Source organism: Neoarius graeffei, chromosome 1 (assembly GCF_027579695.1).
Source record: "Neoarius graeffei isolate fNeoGra1 chromosome 1, fNeoGra1.pri, whole genome shotgun sequence".
NCBI classification, from domain to species: domain Eukaryota; kingdom Metazoa; phylum Chordata; class Actinopteri; order Siluriformes; family Ariidae; genus Neoarius; species Neoarius graeffei.
This window is the reverse complement of record NC_083569.1, coordinates 46,956,482-46,977,399: the sequence shown is the minus strand read 5'-3', so window position 1 is coordinate 46,977,399 and position 20,918 is coordinate 46,956,482. Positions and strand designations below refer to the sequence as shown.

The following is a 20,918-nucleotide window of genomic DNA, read 5'->3' as shown; positions in this document are numbered from 1 at the left end:
TTTTTTATACAGGAAATAGCTGATGACTACAAATGCTCAGTCATTAAAAAACAGTACTTTAGTCAAGTCAAGTCAAGTTTATTTGTATAGCGCTTTTAACAGCAGACATTGTCACAAAGCAGCCACACAGAAAATTAAAAACTTTAAACATGAGCTAATTTTATTCCCAATTTATCCCTGATGAGCAAGCCTGTGGCAACGGTGGCAAGGAAAAACTCCCTCAGACGACACGAGGAAGAAACCTCGAGAAGAACCAGACTCAAAAGGGAACCCATCGTGATAACCGATAGCATTATTATAAATAACTTGCTTCTATAACCGTGTCCTATAGAGTCACAAAGTACACCTGTGTAACCAGGAAATTCATTATAGTTTTAGCATGAAGTCTATTTTGTTGAAGTTATAAACTGTTCATTGATGGAGACTTGAGTGCAAGACTGTTCGAGAACTGCAGTCCTAAAGTTATCATGGCAGTTGTAGTCCTAAACCACCACAGCAAAACTGTAAGTGTCCAGAGATGTCTTCTAAGTGCATCCTTCGACTGTCCATATGGGGTCGTCCTCCACAGGAGCAATGTGATGAGACTCCAGCCAGAAGTAGGGCATCAGGATGGATCAGGCGGGTCCGAGGAGCAAAAGAGGTCAGCATCACTGGTGTCTCAGGATCGACATGTAATATGACAGAGGGAAGAGACAGAGAGAGAGAAACCACAGGTTGTTAGGTATGCCCAGTGTTACCTAATGAGTAAGAACAGTATACATTTTGCACTGAGTGCAAGCGGGGACTCTGACAAAACTAACTATGACAGCATAACTAAAAGGGAGAGCCAGAAGGTAACCCAGACATAAAGGGTTTAGGGACGTTAGGGGTTGCTTGGATAATTAACTTCAGAAAGTGTTTCTACTTGGAGCCCTCTCATAGTGAAATCTTTTAGTGTGGGATTCTAGGTTTAGAGATTCTATTCTAGCTTTTGCTAGAGAGTCTGGTCCTTTTCATCACTAAATATGGTTACATGGCCCACTGTTCAATCACTACTAAATATTTCAGCAAAAATAACCTTTTAAAACATGTCTGACTTCTGTCATAAGTCATAAGCTGAAGCTTATGGCCTGTATAAATAGTATAAACAGTATCAGCCGCTCTGCGAGCTATGGACAGAACATCTGACGCTGAAACTAGGGTTGACCCAGAGGGAGAACCCTTAATGCAGGGCTTTTCAAAGTGTGGGGCGCGCCCCCCCTGGGCGGTGCGAGAGTTCTTCAGGGGGGGCGCAACGTGAGAGACAAAATGGATCGGTTTTTAGCTGTCTATGGTTTTTAGTACCTAAAGCTACAGTGAGTGAGGAGACAAAGTCTGGGCCAAGCAAAAAAACAGAGCCTCCAGGATGTTGCGATTTGCAACTTCAGCACAAATTCAACCAATCCCCGCGAATTCAGGGCGGTGTTGCAATTATATCCAATCACCGCAATTTTCCCGCAAATTTGACCAATCGTTGGCGTCGTCTTGAGGTGACGTCGACAAACTACCTTCCGCCTTACTTCCGTGTGTTCAAGAGAAGCAGCATGCGTGTCGTGTTGCCAGATTGGATGATTTCAAGTGCATTTTGGCGGGTTTTGAACATATTTTGGACTGGAAAACGTCAGCAGTATCTGGCAACACTGAAAGTGTGTTATGTTTACAGTGAAGGACTGTGTGCACTTTATTTTTTTTTTTAATTAATACAAGAAGTTAATGGATGCCAACATTTTTGCCAAAATGGTATTTTATTTTCCATTGTTTAGGCAGCTTCAGCATCATACTGTGAGATTCTGTTCAAATTGTTTTTTTCTTCTATGAAGCCTGAGCCATTTATTTTATTAGTTTATAATTATTGTTTGCGGGCGGCACGGTGGTGTAGTGGTTAGTGCTGTCGCCTCACAGCAAGAAGGTCCTGGGTTCGAGCCCCGGGGCCGGCGAGGGCCTTTCTGTGTGGAGTTTGCATGTTCTCCCCGTGTCCGCGTGGGTTTCCTCCGGGTGCTCCGGTTTCCCCCACAGTCCAAAGACATGCAGGTTAGGTTAACTGGTGACTCTAAATTGACCGTAGGTGTGAATGTGAGTGTGAATGGTTGTCTGTGTCTATGTGTCAGCCCTGTGATGACCTGGCGACTTGTCCAGGGTGTACCCTGCCTTTCGCCCGTAGTCAGCTGGGATAGGCTCCAGCTTGCCTGCGACCCTGTAGAAGGATAAAGCGGCATGAGATGAGATGAGATAATTATTGTTTAATTTAGTCTTCAGGAGAGACTGCCTGCACACAGTACTAATATTAATAGGTTTTTTTTTTTCTTACATGAAAGCTGAGGCATTTATATTATATTTTAAGGTAACTTCATGTTGTGCTGTGAGGTTCTATGCACTTTAACTTTTGAACCAACAGGTGCATTTGGATAAGTAAAGCCTATTTTTCTGCATTTTTGTAGTCCTGGTAATCTTTTATATTGGTAAAGTTGTTTATAGGACCATTTCTCTTTGTTTTTTTAATCAATAGTTTTTCAGTAATAACTTAATATTTAACATATCACTCAATTTTAATCACAAAAAGAGAAAATCGCAACAATTTCTCGCAACTTTCACTTCCTCCCGCAATGTAATCGCAACAAAAACCTAAAAAACACCGCAACTTTCATCGCAATTTTTTGGAAACCCCCCCCCGCAACATCAGACATTTTAGCCCACAACAATCACAAAAAAGGCCCGCGGAATCCTGGGGGACTGGAAAAAGAAGGAAGTATGACCACGATTATTTAAAGTTTGGATTTTCATGGACTGGATCTGAAGATGCTCCACTGCCACAGTGTGTTGTCTGCCAAGAGATGCTAGCTAACGATGCTATGGGATGTTTAAAATGTGTAAAACAAGATGTTTTAAAAAGCACAGATGTTTAAAATGTGAAAAAGAAAAAAAATAATGTGTACAACAACCATTTTTTTAAAAATACGAATGGAACATTAAGTATAGCAACAACAAAAATTGTAAGGGGGGGCGCTGTTGTTTATTTGCTCTCCGAGGGGGGGCTGACTCTCCCACACTTTGAAAACCCCTGCCTTAATGCATGTAACCTTTCTAACGAGCATTCATCTAGCTTGATTTGTAAATCTTTATTCTAGATCTATTTAAATATAACAGACAGTTTGAGTATATATAGGATGTTGAACTATTTCTACCTGGAAACAATCCCTGTTAGAATGCAACTTTTTAAACGTTGGTGTTTATACAGTTCATGCTTTGTAGCAGTCTGTGTTTGTCTCTGGTAGCAGTTACATTTGCTTTATGCTGTCTTTATCTAGGTGAACTGTGACCTGTGAAATCCATCCATCCATTATCCATAACTGCTTATTCTGTGCAGGGTCATGGGCAAGTTGGAGCCTATCCCAGCTGACTATGGGCGAGAGGCGGGGTACACCCTGGACACGTCATTAGATCATCACAGGGCTGACACATAGAGACAAACAGCCGTTCACGCTCACATTCACACCTACGGTCAATTTAGAGCCACCAGTTAACCTAACCTGCATGTCTTTGGTCTGTGGGGGAAACCAGAGCACCCGGAGGAAACCTACGGCGCAGACACTGGGAGAACATGCAAACTCCGCGCAGAAAGGCCCCTGTTGGGCTCGAACCCAGAACCTTCTTGCTGTGAGGCAACAGTGCTAACCACTACATCACTGTGCCGCCCCACCTGTGAAATCGTATGCCTTTTTCTTGTGAGCCAGTAGAAAACAAGAAGGTGGGATTTGGCCAGTAAGAAATGGAGATGCTAATTATTAAGTAGTGGTGCCACCACATTTTGCCTTGAAATTTTGTTGCTGCTGCTGTTGTTGTTGCTTGGCACACATCTTGGGGAAAACGTAACCTTCGCATCTTCCCCAAAATCACACCCATCATGCATCTCTACAGTATGCCGTGATCAGTTAGTCTAAAAGTTCAGTTGGAGCTGAGCAGGAAATATTTGAATTTGGTTAATTGCATGGGAAAAGGTGGAAGGTGTTTTTGTTGTTGTTTATTTAAAAAGAAAACTAGTATAAAATTATTTTCTCTGCTTGCTAGGATTCTCTTGTTAGCGATGTTGGTGCATCTGTCCAAGTCTTTCAGTTGGGTTTTAGAATTGAAATGTGCTGAAATATAGCGGTGATAAACCAACTGCTGCATCTGTGCTTAATCCCGGTTTACACTTTTTCACCTTGTGAAGATTGTGCAGATATCAGGGGTGGGTTTCCCAAAATCCTCGTAAAAGCTAAGATCATCTTAACTAGGAGAGAGAGTGTTCATTGTGATGCTTGCTCTACCATTTAATGATGATCTTTGTGCTACGATGCTTTTGGGAAACTCACCCCAGATCAGTAGAGATCTGAAATGGATGCATTTTGAAATGGATGCTGTCATGTGTGTTTTAACCATATTTGTGTCTGGTGCTAATTTGAAATATTGAGATAATGATCCTAAAGTGAAAAAAGAGAGTAGGCTTGTGTCTTCTGGTCCTTCAGTTCATGATCTAATGAATCAAAGCTATAACTAAACTGTGTAAATCAATATACAGGTTTAGAGACGCCAAAAAAAGGGGGAGGGGGGTCAAATTCCTCTTTGTAGCTGAGTTACAGTTGCTGAAGCTCTGGTGAAAAAGATAATTACAGACAAAGTCATGAGAGTAGACTGTTCTTTGAGAAAATATATCTAATTATTCAGAAACATGTCATAACAGAGAACCGAGTGTCAGCAGTTAAAGCATTGAGGCCACCCAGGCTAGTATAAACCCTGAACCGTTTCCTTTGAGAGTGACTATGGTGAGAGAGCTCGAGGAAAAATGGATGATCTAGAAACTAATAGTAAGTGATGTAACATTGGGATGAGTGGATGGAGGCGAGGATTGTGATAACCCTGACTACTTTCATAATCTACGATGAATAGCTCCATCTCACTGACGTGTGGCCTTCAGTAGAGTAATGATGCTGTTTAGGAAAAAGGAGCTTGTCTGATATATTTGAATGGGACACAAGGTTCACACTCACACTGATCGTTGTAATGGTGCCATATGGGAATGGCAGCAAAATGTGAAAGTTGAAACATTAACCTATCCCTTGGTGACCTAGTAACATTTATGGTAATCATTTGCCATGGCTCTAGTGGGAATCAGAGCCATCAGAGTTACATGTTATGACCGGTTATGACGTTGCTGGCAGTGGCGTAAATGATGGCGTGGTATTGTGATGACACTACTAATATTGCCTCATTGTAAAGCAACCAATGGCAAACACAAAATGACAAGCAAAGAAGTCATCTTTGCTCTTCCCTGGACCCCTTACAGTTTGCCTACTGTCCTAAGGTGGGGGTGGAGGATGCCATCATTTACCTGCTCCAGAGAGCTCACTCTCACCTGGACAGAGCAGGCAGTACTGTGAGAATCATGTTTTTTTTAATTTCTCCAGTGCTTTTTTGATTCCAGCCTGTGATGCTGGGTGAAAAGCTGCAGAGGATGCAGGTGGACACTGCCATCATCTCCTGGATTATGGACTACCTCACAGATAGGCCACAATTTGTGCGGCTCGGGGGCTGTGTGTCTGAGCGGGTAGTCAGCAGTACAGGAGCACCTCAGGGGACTGTTTTATCCCCCTTCCTCTTCACACTCTACACCTCTGACTTTTGTTACAGCTCTGAGTCTTGACATCTGCAGAGGTTCTCAGATGATTCTGCATTGGTGGAGTGTGTCGGGGGGGAACAGAGTACCAGCAACTGGTCAAACGCTTTGTGGAGTGGTGTGGTAACAACCACCTGTTCTTAAATGTGGCCAAGACCAAGGAGATGGTGGTGGACTTTAGAAGGACCAGGACTAAGCTAAACACCATTTCCATCTTGGGGGAAGAGGTAGAGGTGGTAGAGAGCTATAAATATCTGGGGGTTTACATAGACAATAAACTGGACTGGAAGCGCAATACCGAGGCTGTTTACAAGAAGGGTCAGAGTAGGCTCTATTTCTTGAGGAGGCTTAGGTCTTTTAATGTGTGTACTAAGATGTTGCAAATGCTTTATCAGTCTGTGGTGGCAAGTGCAATTTTCTTTGCTGTCGTCTGCTGGGGTAACAGTATCAGGGCCAGTGACTCTAATAGACTGAATAAGTTAATTAAAAAGGCAGGCTCTGTGCTGGGGACTACTCTGGAAACCCTAGAATTGGTGGTGGAAAGGAGGATGCTACAGAAATTGTTACACATTATGAACAATACCTCACATCCCCTATACAGTACACTGGCAAAGCAACAAAGTGTTTTTAGTGGGAGGCTTCGCCAACTCAGTTGTAGTAAGGACAGATATAGGAGGACTTTCCTACCCACAGCAATAGCACTTTATAATGACTCCCCTCTGAGCAGAGAGAAGAATTACCTTAAAAGAATAATCTTGTAATCTTAAATCTTGAGATGCAATGCACTTAAGTCTCCCTGGTTGGGAGGGCTTCTTTCTATACATATGCATATTCTGGTTTATGGACTACTCTGGGGCGGCACGGTGGTGTAGTGGTTAGCGCTGTCGCCTCACAGCAAGAAGGTCCGGGTTTGAGCCCCGTGGCCGGTGAGGGCCTTTCTGTGCGGAGTTTGCATGTTGTCCGCGTGGGTTTCCTCTGGGTGCTCCGGTTTCCCCCACAGTCCAAAGACATGCAGGTTAGGTTAACTGGTGACTCTAAACTGACTGTAGGTGTGAATGTGAGTGTGAATGGTTGTCTGTGTCTATGTGTCAGCCCTGTGATGACCTGGTGACTTGTCCAGGGTGTACCCCGCCTTTCGCCCGTAGTCAGCTGGGATAGGCTCCAGCTTGCCTGCGACCCTGTAGAACAGGATAAAGCGGCTAGAGATAATGAGATGAGATGGACTACTCTGTTACAATGTGTTGATTTAATGTTTTATCAGGCAGTTACAGTCTCACTTTGGCATTTAGGTGGGCATTATGTCTTGACAACTACCTCAGGCTGTCCTGTGGGTGAAAGCATTTTTTGTATGTGTATGTGCTTGCTGTATGTTTTTAAGGTTGCTGAAACAATGGAATTTCCCTTTGGGATGATTAAAGTATATCTATCTATCTATCTATCTATCTACAGATATAAGCAAAAATGTTAGAAATAGCCTTTGCTTGAACAAAACAAGTGTTCAGAAACAGGAAGAGAACCCTCTCAATGGAGACATGATGCAGCTCGATTGGTGCCATGTTGCTAACTAATTAATGTCTCAGCTTGGACTTTTCACCCCGGTGGACTTGCCACCTCATGAATTATATCATATCCAGTCTCGCATGTTGCACAGGTCAGGTCTCCTTGTCTAAATGGTGGACACCTATTCGAATTAGCATATCTGGTTTTATCCATATAAGTCCCATCTCAGTCAGTTCCATGACCCCCTACCATTAAACCATAGTATAGATTCTTATATCTGCTCCGATGTCTTACAGTGGTGCTTGAAAGTTTGTGAACCCTTTAGAATTTTCTATATTTCTGCATAAATATGACCTAAAACATCATCGGATTTTCACACAAGTCCTAAAAGTAGAGAAAGAGAACCCAGTTAAACAAATGAGACAGAAATATTATACTTGCTCGTTTATTTATTGAAGAAAATGATCCAATATTACATATCTGTGAGTGGCAAAAGTATGTGAACCTTTGCTTTCAGTATCTGGTGTGACCCCCTTGTGCAGCGATAACTGCAACTAAACGTTTCCGGTAACTGTTGATCAGTCCTGCACACCGGCTTGGAGGAATTTTAGCCCATTCCTCCATACAGAACAGCTTCAACTCTGGGATGTTGGTGGGTTTCCTCACATGAACTGCTCGCTTCAGGTCCTTCCACAACATTTTGATTGGATTAAAGTCAGGACTTTGACTTGGCCATTCCAAAACATTAACTTTATTCTTCTTTAACCATTCTTTGGTAGAACGACTTGTGTGCTTAGGGCCGTTGTCTTGCTGCATGGCCCACCTTCTCTTGAGATTCAGTTCATGGACAGATGTCCTGACATTTTCCTTTAGAATTCACTGGTATAATTCAGAATTCATTGTTCCATCAATGATGGCAAGCCATCCTGGACCAGATGCAGCAAAACAGGCCCAAACCATGATACTACCACCACCATATTTCACAGATGGGATAAGGTTCTTATGCTGGAATGCAGTGTTTTCCTTTCTCCAAACATAACGCTTCTCATTTAAATCAAAAATTCTAATTTGGTCTCATCCGTCCACAAAACATTTGTCCAATAGCCTTCTGGCTTGTCCACATAATCTTTAACAGACTGTAGACAAGCAGAAATGTTCTTTTTGGAGAGCAGTGGCTTTCTCCTTGCAGCCCTGCCATGCACACCATTGTTGTTCAGTGTTTTCCTGATGGTGGACTCATGAACATTAACATTAGCCAATGTGAGAGAGGCCTTCAATTGCTTAGAAGTTACCCTGGGGTCCTTTGTGACCTCGCCGACTATTACACGCCTTGCTCTTGGAGTGATCTTTGTTGGTCGCCCACTCCTGGGGAGGGTAACAATGGTCTTGAGTTTCCTCCATTTGTACACAGTCTGTCTGTGGATTGGTGGAGTCCAAACTCTTTAGAGATGGTTTTGTAATGTTTTCCAGCCTGATGAGCATCAGCAACACTTTTTCTGAGGTCCTCAGAAATCTCCTTTGTTCGTGCCATGATACACTTCCACAAACATGTGTTGTGAAGATCAGACTTTGATAGATCCTTGTTCTTTAAATAAAACAGGGTGCCCACTCACACCTGATTGTCATCCCATTGATTGAAAACACCTGACTCTAATTTCACCTTCAAATTAACTGCTAATCCTAGAGGTTCACATACTTTTGCCACTCACAGATATGTAATATTGGATCATTTTCCTCAATAAATAAATGAGCAAGTATAATATTTTTGTCTCATTTCTTTAACTGGGTTCTCTTTATCTACCTTTAGGACTTGTGTGAAAATCCAATGATGTTTTAGGTCATATTTATGCAGAAATATAGAAAATTCTAAAGGGTTCACAAACCTTCAAGCACCACTGTATGACCTAAAACATCAGATTTTCACACAAGTCCTAAAAGTAGATAAAGAGAACCCAGTTAAACAAATACGACAAAAATATTATACTTGGTCATTTATTTATTTATTGAGGAAAATGATCCAATATTACATATCTGTGAGTGGCAAAAGTATGTGAACCTTTGCTTTCAGTATCTGGTGTGACCCCCTTGTGCAGCAATAACTGCAACTAAACATTTCCAGTAACTGTTGATCAGTCCTGCACACCGGCTTGGAGGAATTTTAGCCCATTCCTCCGCATAGAACAGCTTCAACTCTGGGATGTTGGTGGGTTTCCTCACATGAACTGCTCGCTTCAGGTCCTTCCACAACATTTCAATTGGATTAAGGTCAGGACTTTGACTTGGCCATTCCAAAACATTAACTTTATTCTTCTTTAACCATTCTTTGGTAGAACGACTTGTGTGCTTATGGTCATTGTCTTGCTGCATGACCCGCCTTCTCTTGAGATTCAGTTCATGGACAGATGTCCTGACATTTTCCTTTAGAATTCGCTGGTATAATTCAGAATTCATTGTTCCATCAATGATGGCAAGCCGTCCTGGCCCAGATGCAGCAAAACAGGCCCAAACCATGATACTATCACCACCATATTTCACAGATGGGATAAGGTCCTTATGCTGGAATGCAGTGTTTTCCTTTTTCCAAACATAACGCTTCTCATTTAAACCAAAAAGTTCTATTTTGGTCTCATCCATCCACAAAACATTTTTCCAATAGCCTTCTGACTTGTCCACGTGATCTTTAGCAAACTGCAGACAAGCGGCAATGTTCTTTTTGGAGAGCAGTGACTTTCTCCTTGCAACCCTGCCATGCACACCATTGTTGTTCAGTGTTCTCTTGATGGTGGACTCATGAACATTAACATTAGCCAATGTGAGAGAGGCCTTCAGTTGCTTAGAAGTTACCCTGGGGTCTTTTGTGACCTCACCAACTATTTTACGCCTTGCTCTTGGAGTAATCTTTGTTGGTTGACCACTCCTGGGGAGGGTAACAATGGTCTTGAATTTCCTCCATTTGTCCATAATCTGTCTGACTGTGGATTGGTGGAGTCCAAACTCTTTAGAGATGGTTTTGTAATGTTTTCCAGCCTGATGAGCATTAACAACCCTTTTTCTGAGGTCCTCAGAAATCTCCTTTGTTCATACCATGATACACTTCCACAAACATGTGTTGTGAAGATCAGACTTTGATAGATCCCTGCTCTTTAAATAAAACAGGGTGCCCACTCACACCTGATTGTCATCCCATTGATTGAAAACACCTGACTCTAATTTCACCTTCAAATTAACTGCTAATCCTAGAGGTTCACATACTTTTGCCACTCACAGATATGTAATATTGGATCATTTTCCTCAATAAATAAATGAGCAAGTATAATATTTTTGTCTCATTTGTTTAACTGGGTTCTCTTTATCTACTTTTAGGACTTGTGTGAAAATCTGATGATGTTTTAGGTCATATTTATGCAGAAATATAGAAAATTCTAAAGGGTTCACAAACTTTCAAGCACCACTGTATATTAAACTTGGTATTAAAATCTTAGGGAAATCCCAGAAAAGTTTAATTGCAAAAAATACAAAACTGCAGCAGACCATCTCAAACTAAAGCATAACTGGATAGGTCAAATATTTTAGTGCCTGCTCTAACAGAAAAAGTAGAAGGGATGCTATTTTGATTTCATAGAAAGTAACACCATATTCAAATGCACAAACCAGGCTTGTCATACTTGAGTCTGACGCGTGCCCTAATTTTAAGGACTTGTGACTTGACTTGAACTTGAGCACTGATGACTCGGACTTGTACTCGGACTCGTGCATTAACTGCATTCAGACTCGTAAATTGGAGACGAGGACTCAGATTTTTCTTTATTTTTTGTAACATGCCATAATAATAATTTGGTATAAGATATTTATATCTGTTAATTTTTATACTAATTTCATGTAAGAGAATGCACATTCACCTGTTCATACGTCATGTTCAGGAACAAACTAACGTTAATGGCGCTAAAATGCCTGGAGAGAAGCTCCTAGGATTGTCTGCTTTGCTTATACAGACTTCTCGTGCAGTGGGAAAAAATGCACTGCTAGGTGTTCCATATGTAGAAGAACTATTGAGGAGACGACGGGGACAACCTCAAACTTCAATCGTCATTTGGCAAGACTCCACCCAGAGAAGTGATAGCGGGGCTTGCTGTCCAATGAACTAGCTAGTGTTAACCCCCTCTCATGTTATTTGCCCTGTTGACAGTGGGCGGGGCTTGCTGAGTGACGAACAAGCTTTTTATCTATAGCCTATTAACTAAAATGTGGCAGTCAAGCAGTAACGTTAGTCCAACACAGTAGCAGAGACAGTTTCATATAAAGGCAGCAACAGCCACTGTCAAATGGTGCGGTTGAAGTCGGGTCTTGGACTCGACTCGGATCAATAGTGGATTCAACTTGAAATTTTCTTGAATGACTTGGACTTGAACACCGGGGACTTGAGACTGGACTTGAACTTTAGTGACTCGACTACAATGCTGGCGCAAACTATTAGAGATAAAACAGTGTGTTTTTGAAAGTCACCTTGTATGGTGAAGATTTTTCATTTGTGATGATTCTCAATATGTGCCTCCTGCCTGCTCATGCATTTATGATTTACCTACAAAGCTGTATTATAAGTGGAGCTATCTGAAAGACTAGTTTAATTTATTGCTTGAGAGAGGCCAAGACCCCTTCAAATTCATTCATCGTCTTTGCCACTTATCCTTTGCAAGATGCAGGTGCCAGCTGGGATTGGCTCCAACCCCAGCTGATATTGGGTGAGAGGTGGGATACACCCCAGACAGGTCACCAATCTATTGCAGGGCTAACACAGAGCCATTCCCACTCACATTCACACCCATGGGCAATTTAGAGTAGCCAGTTGACGAATCCAAATGTCTTTGTACTGTGGGAGGAAACCGGAGAACCCGGAGGAAACCCACGCAGGCCTGAGGAGAACATGCAAACTCGACACAGAAAGGCCCATTCAACCAGCAGGTTAGAACCCACAACCTTCTTGCTGTTTAGCAACCAGTGGTGGAACTAGACTTTTTTCCTTGTGGGGGCAAGGGGGTGGCCAGGACTATTTCAGGGGGGTCAATGGTTCCTACTACTACACACACAAATATGCACGAGCACTCACGATTAATGTTAGCGATTGTGTGCTGTATATCTGTTTTTTATCTTATGTGTTTAAATTATGCATTATTATTATTATTATTATTATTATTATTATTTATTCTTACATGGTGTTGCACCTGTTCTTGGCCATGTCATGACTTCTAATTATTTTTGTCTTTTTGTTATACATACATACATACATACATACATACCTTTCTTTCTTTCAACATTGAAATTCCAGGGACTACAGATGAAAGAAAACTAGTCAGTGATTATTTCTCGTGCATTTACATGTTAATTAATACACATTGATCCTTCTTAAATAAATAAACTTATAAACAATACTTTCAATTTACAATCATGTTTAAGTAGCTATGTATTAAGCACACAGAAGATGTCATTTTGAGTGTAATTTGTAGTTTATTAATGTACAAAATGAATACGGTGCATTTACCAACACCCTGACACCATTGACTGGAACTAAAATGCACATAGTAACTCAAGTCACACAGTTACTCAGTTACTGACACACTGAGTCAGTTACACAGTCACACAGTTACTCACACACACAGGTACATATAGTCAGTTGTTCACACAGCCAGTAGTCCATCAAACCATCAACTTTCCACAAAAAAATAAATAAATAAATCTCAACTGAAAAAAACTGTCTTTGTTACTCCTAGCATGACTTCCCTTATGAAAACAAAATGCAATATTTTCATGTCCAACATAGATATTACAAGGGTTAAAATTACACTCACTGCCTACATCTTTTCTGTCCGCTAACTCCACACCCCCTTAATGCGTGACCATAAGCTACCATACCAGCAACGCCGAGTAGGTCCAACTTAAAGTCAAAAAACTAAGAACCCAAATCATCACACAGATATCTACCATCTCTCTGTAATCCGTGGCTAGCCTCTACAAATGACGCAAAAGATGCCACTGTTTATTAAGAACGTGCAGAAGGCATCTAGCTTCTAGCAGTAGCACAGTGCTCCGTACACTCTTTCCCTAGCAGAATGGGCGTTTTTTGCACTTACAACAAGAAGGTTGAGTGCCACGGTAATAAACACACTCCCTGTACTTCCTTCAAAAGAGGGTCTAGTCTTCAAAATACGCCATGATTTACTTAATTCTGAACATTGTTCATACTGCTAAAGATCACTTCACATCACACACCTAGTTTTGACTACATCTGCGTTTTCACCTTTTCTATTGCCAAATAGAAGAATTGCCAAATCACTCTGATTTATGAAACGAAAATAGATTGGCCAGAAGATCCACTGACTGATCTTATTGAACTCGTGAACTTATTTTGGGATAAACTGCGGTCGTGTACTCACCGATATAGGTCAGTCTTAAAATCCATCTGGCTGAGGAGCAGCTGCCTTTTCTGTTCAATGGTTCCTTCTTCTTCTTTTTCTTCTTTCCCATGTCTTCTATTGTAAATTGGATTGCAACGCCTTGTGGTAGCTTGCATTGCGCCATCTACTGTACAGGAGGAACCTAGCAGTCACAGACTTCAATGCAACTGGCTTTTCTCGTGCGGTGCCGTAACATGTCAATCATCTGGGGGGGCACCTGGGGTAGCCAATCAGATTCCAGGGGAGGCTAGTGCCCCCCCAGCCACCCCTGTAGCTCCACCCCTATTAGCAACAGTGTTAACCACTGCACCACCGTGCCGCCCCACCCTCCAAATTGTTCAGCATGAATATCTATATTATATAAAAAATAATTCAGATAACACTGAAATATTCAAATAATAATTTGCCTGAAAGGTCCATCCTTAGTATGACTTTGATACAACATATTAAACACCACACGTACACAGCCATTCCAAACATGCACACCAACTAAACTGAGTGGATTATGTGGTGGCAGGATGTGTTTTGGATCAATCATTGCCTCCTTCGGGCTTTGTGGTAGACAAGATAGCATAATGATCACTAAACAGGGAGGCACGTTATCCTAAATAAGAGCCAGACTCAAACAGCATGGCTCGTCAATCACATGTAATTGCAAGTTTGTGCTTTCCTCACACAAAATGTCATTACCAAGCTTCCAAACATTGAGAGGAACATGACCATGTTTTTGCTTTTTTTTTTCTTCCATTATTGTGGTCTTGTATAACTGAGATCAGGATAGACTATGGCATAATGAATGCTATAATTATATCAACTCAGCCCAGTTACAATTAAAGCATCTCTGTATTTATCAGAACACTTGTCGTATTATCTCCACCATTATCAGAGTAGTTATTGTCATGGACAAATTCATCACAACTTCTGCACTAGTACCAGTAGGTTAAACGTTCAAATCTAATGACTGCCAAAAACCCACTGTTAATGTGAGGATAGGTAATTTATTTTAGAAGCATTTTTAATATATTTCTTGATTTTCTCTTTACATCCTGACAGCAATGAATAAATCAAAAGCTCTGACAATAAAAAGAAAACAAATCCATCACCTGTGGCAGTCACAGAGCTGTAAAAGCTTGTCCAATCATTTCATTTGGTCCGATTGTCTACTTGCCTGTCGACCTGTCTATGTCTCTCCCTGCACACACACTACTCGTGCACTCATTGTGCGTGACTGAAATCTTCCACAAGGCTAGGCAGACATATTGCAGACATATTGCTCAAGCTCGTGAGCTAGTTGACAGCTGTGAGGACTAACAACAGCCATTTTCATTGTTGGCATTCATTATGATAATGTTAGTTGTTTTCTTACACGTACATGAGATATGAGGTAGTCGGAAATGATAATGATACCCTATGCTCCTCCCTCGCCCAAACACTCTCTCATGGACTCATCCTTCCTCAAGACTCGGGCAGTGCGCGTTCATGTGTTTTGGAGGCGTGGCTTTAGATCAGGGGTGGGCAATTATTTTTTCCATGGGGCCACATGAGAAGCAGAAAATTTTGTGGAGGGCCGGACCAAAAGGCTGAAGTAAATTCTGCATAATATTAATTGTATTTCTTTATATAAAGCAGTAAATAACATTGTTTTTACAAGCTGCTAAGACCAGTAAGAGTATGGAAAAAACGAGGTTGCCTTACAAAAAATGTCATTTATTCAATCAAATTTCCCAAAACAATGGTTAACAAAATGTGAACGTTTGTACCATTTTTTTTTTCAGTCACATTCACCCCAAAACACAATAAAGACATCACAATATTGTCTTTCTACTCCACATATCAAGCAAGATACATTGTATAATAATGATGCCGTGTCGATTCGGTGTAGGTATCAAATCTACAGATTGTCTCGGGCTCCGGCGCCTGCTGGTGACGTCACACTATGTGATTGGCTGGACCGTTTGAAGGATGATGTACAAGTTTGTGGTTGGTCTGGACAAATTACGGAAGTAGTTATCGCGGGATTAGGTTTCGTGGGATTTCATGTCATGTTCATGTTGCGCGCATTGCGTTTTTGTTGAACACAACTTCAAAATAAAAGCAATGCACATTCAGTCCATGCATGAGGTAAAATTAGAAAATACGTTTATTTTGTAATTTCTAATTAACCTTACGCGGGCCGGTCAGAATGAACCAAAGGGCCGGATGTGGCCCGCGGGCCGGAAAATGCCCAGGTCTGCTTTAGATGGAAGGCTGAAGGGAGGGGTTAGGATATTTTGGTTGGATATTTTAAAAATCTAGCTTACTCTTGTTGGTTTCTCCAAAATTACCTACCCTAGGTTTAAGTTCTTACTCACAGCTGTAAGTGCAAAATCCTAGTTCTCGGTTGTATGCTCTCTTGTTGCTGTGGGGGGAAATTTAAATAAATAAATAAATAAATAAAATTTTATACTGTACAAGCAATGCTACCTTTTTGATATATAGGTAGTTATCGTTAACTCCAGAAGTATTGTGAGTAAAATGAACTAAAAGTAACATCCGTCCATCCATCCGTTATCTGTAGCCGCTTCCTGTCCTACAGGGTCGCAGGCAAGGTGGAGCCTATCCCAGCTGACTACGGGCGAAAGGCAGGGTACACCATTGCAGGGCTGACACATAGACACAGACAACCATTCACACTCACATTCACACCTACGGTCAATTTAGAGTCACCAGTTAACCTAACCTGCATGTCTTTGGACTGTGGGGGAAACCGGAGCACCCGGAGGAAACCCACGCGGACACGGGGAGAACATGCAAACTCATCGGCCGCTGGGCTTGAACCCAGAACCTTCTTGCTGTGAGGCAACAATGCTAACTACTACACCGCCGTGCCGCCCCCTAAGAGTAACCTGTGGAGATTATATACTAAACGAATAACACAAAGTTGGAGCACTATAAAGTTTAAAAGAAAAAAATCCTGTTTTATTTAAGTAGTGTAATGTTTCTGAAAGAACACTGGCTTTGGATTTATGTGCATCACTACAGTAACTTAGTGAGGCCTCCCCTGGTGTCTCTTCCTGTAATAGGTAAAAAGATTGAAGTTGCTTGTAGAGGGATCATAAACCCTCCACCATGCAGAACATTTCAAATTCATTTATATTCTTAGATTTGCAAATTTGTACTTAATTCACACCACAGAGTTTCAGTGGGGTTCAAATCTTAACACCAAAAGAGTGTCCGGATTTGATCTTGTCTGATTCCAAAAGTAAGGAAATAGAACTGGTCACAGACATCAGTCATTCATAAGTTCTTACGAGAGCTTAATATTGTAAGCAAAAATGATTTTTGTTAGGGCAAGCATAAGTGGTCTCTAATTTGAATCATTGTGTCTTTGGATTTTTTTTGTTTCTTTTTTTAAAAATTCTTCTCACTCATTATATTGAAGGGTGCCAATAATTTTGGAATTGGTATTCATTTACAACATTGAGCAGATATCCTTATCCAGAGTGACCTGCAGAAGTATTTTGTAGTCACTGTGAAAAACATTCTCATGCTAAGACAAATACAGTGCCTTGCAAAAGTATTCATCCCCCTTGGTGTTTGTCTTGTTTTGTTGCATTACAAGCTGGAATTCAAATGAATTTTTGGAGGGTTAGCACCATTTGATTTACACAACATGCCTACCACTTTAAAGGTGCAAATTTTTTGTTTGTTTTTTTGTTTTGTTTTTTATTGTGACACAAACAATAATTAAGATGAAAAACCAAAAATCTGGAGTGTGCGTAGGTATTCACCCCCTTTCATATGAAACCCCTAAATAAGAGCTGCTCCAACCAATTCACTTCATAAGTCACATAATTAGTTGATTAAGATCCACCTGTGTGCAATCAAAGTGTCACATGATCTGTCACATGATGTCTGTATAAATCCGCCTGTTCTGGAAGGACCCTGACTCTGCAACACTACTAAGCAAGCAACATGAAAACCAAGGAGCCTCCAAACAGGTCAGAGACAAAGTTGTGGAGAAGTATAGATCAGGGTTGGGTGATAAAAAAATATCCCAGGGAGCACCATTAAATCTATTATAGCAAAATGGAAAGAATATGGCACCACTACAAACCTGACAAGAGAAGGCCGCCCACCAAAACTCACAGACTGGGCAAGGAGGGCATTAATCAGAGATGCAACAAAGATACCAAAGATAACACTGAAGGAGATGAAAAGATCCACAGCGGAGATGGGAGTATCTATCCATCGGCCCACTTTAACCCGTACACTCCACAGAGTGGGGCTTTATGGAAGAGTGGCCAGAAAAAAAGTCATTGCTTAAAGAAAGTAATATGAAAACATGTTTAGAGTTTGCTCAATACCATGTGGCAGACTCCCCAAACACATGGAAGAAGATTCCCTGGTCAAATGAGACTAAAATTGAATGTTTTGGCCATCATGGGAAATGCCATGTGTGGCGCAAACCCTAACACTTCCCATCACCCTGAGAACACTGGTCCTACAGTGAAGCATGGTGGTGGCAGCATCACGCTGCGGGGATGTTTTTCATCTGCAGGGACAGGAAAGCTGGTCAGGACTGAAGGAAAGATGGATGGCACTAAATACAGGGCAATTCTGGAGGAAAACCTGTTTGAGTCAGCCTGAGGTTTAAGACTGGAATGAAGGTTCATGTTCCAGAAGGATAATGACCCTAAACATACTGCTAAAGCTACACTGGAGTGGTTTAAAGGGAAACATTTAAATGTCTTGGAATGGCCTAATCAAAGCCCAGACCTCAATCCAATTGAGAATCTGTGGCATAACTTGAAGATTGCTGTACACTAACGCAACCCATCTAACTTGAAGGAGTTGGAGCAGTTTTGCCTTGAGGAATGGGCAAAAATCCCAGTGGCTAGATGTGCTAAGCTAATAGAGACATACCCCAAGAGACTTGCAGCTGTAATTGCAGCAAAAGGTGACTCTACAAAGTCTTGACTTTGGGGCATGAATACCTATGCACACTCCAGATTTCTGTTTCTTCATCCTAATTATTGTTTGTGTCACAATAAAAAAATAATAATAAATAATACCTTTAAAGTGGTAGGCATGTTGTGTAATTCAAATGTGGCTCCCCCCCCCCCCCCAAAAAAAAAAAAGATCCATTTTAATTCCAGCTTGTAATGCGACAAAACAGGACAAACACTAAGTGGGATGAATACTTTTGCAAGACACTATAGGTTATAGTCAAAGAATATCACCAGAGAAGACTTAGTATAGCAATGAAAACCAAACAAGTTTTTTTTTTTTTAATTAATGCACACTTAAGAGGGAGACTGTAGCCTCTATTTGAAGACAGTCAGTGACTCAGAGAAGGTTTATTCCACCCACTGGGTGCTTGTACAGAGAAGGGTCTTCATGCATGCCTTCCTTAGCCCACACTAATGATGCCAAACAGTGCTCTCTCTCTCTGTAGATGAAGATTAATTATTATTATAGGGGCGGCATGGTGGTGTAGTGGTTAGCACTGTTGCCTCACAGCAAGAAGGTCCGGGTTCGAGCCCCGTGGCCGGCGAGGGTCTTTCTGTGCGGAGTTTGCATGTTCTCCCCGTGTCCGCGTGGGTTTCCTCTGGGTGCTCCGGTTTCCCCCACAGTCCAAAGACATGCAGGTTAGGTTAACTGGTGACTCTAAATTGACCGTAGGTGTGAATGTGAGTGTGAATGGTTGTCTGTGTCTATGTGTCAGCCCTGTGATAACCTGGCGACTTATCCAGGGTGTACCCCGCCTCTTGCCCGTGGTCACCTGGGATAGGCTCCAGCTTGCCTGCGACCCTGTAACAGGATAAAGCGGCTACAGATATTCATCTATCCATTCCCCTTCCAACATTATATGCAGTACAGCACATCACAGCAATGGTTTCATGTTTCTGTCCATCCTTGATCGTAATGGATGTGAAAATAAAGGTAACTTTAAAAATTAAGTCGCTCTCTCATAGTCTTTCCCTCTCTAACTCTCACTCTCTCACATGTATATGTGTCTTTCTTTATCATGCAACCTCTCTTGAACTTTTCTTTATAATTTTGCTTGAATTTGAATGTAAAATTTTAAATCCTGTGTGTAACACTCTTCCTACACCAATAACAGCATGATATTTTGTATGATTGTTGCTGTGTGTGAATTTGCTATTTTTCCATATTCTATTCCTCTTTCCGCCCGGCGCAGTTATGGATTTGAGAAAAAAGGAATCGCTAACTGAGAGAAATCAAAAGAAAGAACAGAGCGAATAGGAGAGAGAGAGAGAGAGAGAGAGAGAGAGAGATGAAGAATAAAAGGAACTAGATGATGAGCCCTGCACCGTGCAGAAATACTGGATATTGGATGTATTTGAGAAGATACAAAAAAAAGGAAAAAGATGAGGAAATAGGAAGCAAAAAATTCACAACTACCACCATTTTAACAACTTCTTTCCTTCAGGTCCACAATTCATTCCTCCATTCAGCTAGGAATTAGTAGAAAGACATGATCTTACCTTAAATTTCATTTGATGAAAAGAAGCTTGATGAGCTAGACTAACAAACAAGCACAAACAAGACTATCAGCTGAATTTAAATAAATATACTGTAGTTATCGGTCTTTGAGCCATCTGTAGTTGTTCCCATGCTTTAAAATAAACACCTGACCCTAATACACATGCATCATGCACAGTGTTAGCTGTGGTTCGTGACCATAGTGTTTGGTGCTGGAGGATGTTAAAATGAAGTCGAGAGGCTATCAGACTTATGCTACTATAGGCTACTATCCAATAGGTGGGTTGCATCCGACGTCACATCCACCTCATTAGATATGCAAGACATGAAGTGGTAGTCAGTGAAGCTCACTGTTCACAAAGCATTACTGTTGCTGGGACACCTTGCTTGTTAGAGTTTTGCTGGGATTCGAATCCAGGTCGCTGGTGTGATAATCCAGCAAAACCCCACTAGGCCACCAGGGGGATGACTCAAGTGCAGAGGCGTGAGGCGAAAGTAGAGTATCAAAAAAACAGTTTATTTACACTATATACAACCCAATGGAAAAAACAAAATGAAAATCCAAAAGCTCAGAAGATAAACCAAAATAAAAATATCCAAAGGTTAAATGTCCAAAAACAAAAGGAAAGGCAAAATGCTGAACGCTCAGAAGATCAAAAAGGTACAAAGTCCAAAGAAAGCAAAAAATATCAAAAACACAAGGGCACAGGCAAGATATGTGAGACAGAGGAAACTAGCACAAGACAGCATAGCATAAAGACTCCGTGACAAGGGAACAAACAGAGGGGTATTTATACACAAAACAATTAAGG

General features: G+C 41.3%; 1 protein-coding gene and 1 long non-coding RNA gene across 3 annotated transcripts in view; one reads left to right on the top strand and one right to left on the bottom strand.

The window, feature by feature from the left end:
* Nucleotides 1-20,918, top strand: part of plxdc2b (plexin domain containing 2b) — a 335,111-nt gene that overhangs the window by 179,287 nt on the left and 134,906 nt on the right. The window lies entirely within an intron of this gene.
* Nucleotides 58-13,702, bottom strand: LOC132893621 (uncharacterized). The gene is made up of 3 exons (XR_009655584.1): nt 13,597-13,702; nt 12,463-12,494; nt 58-657 (listed from the first exon to the last, which is right to left on the bottom strand). It is a non-coding gene; the product is annotated as an uncharacterized LOC132893621 (long non-coding RNA).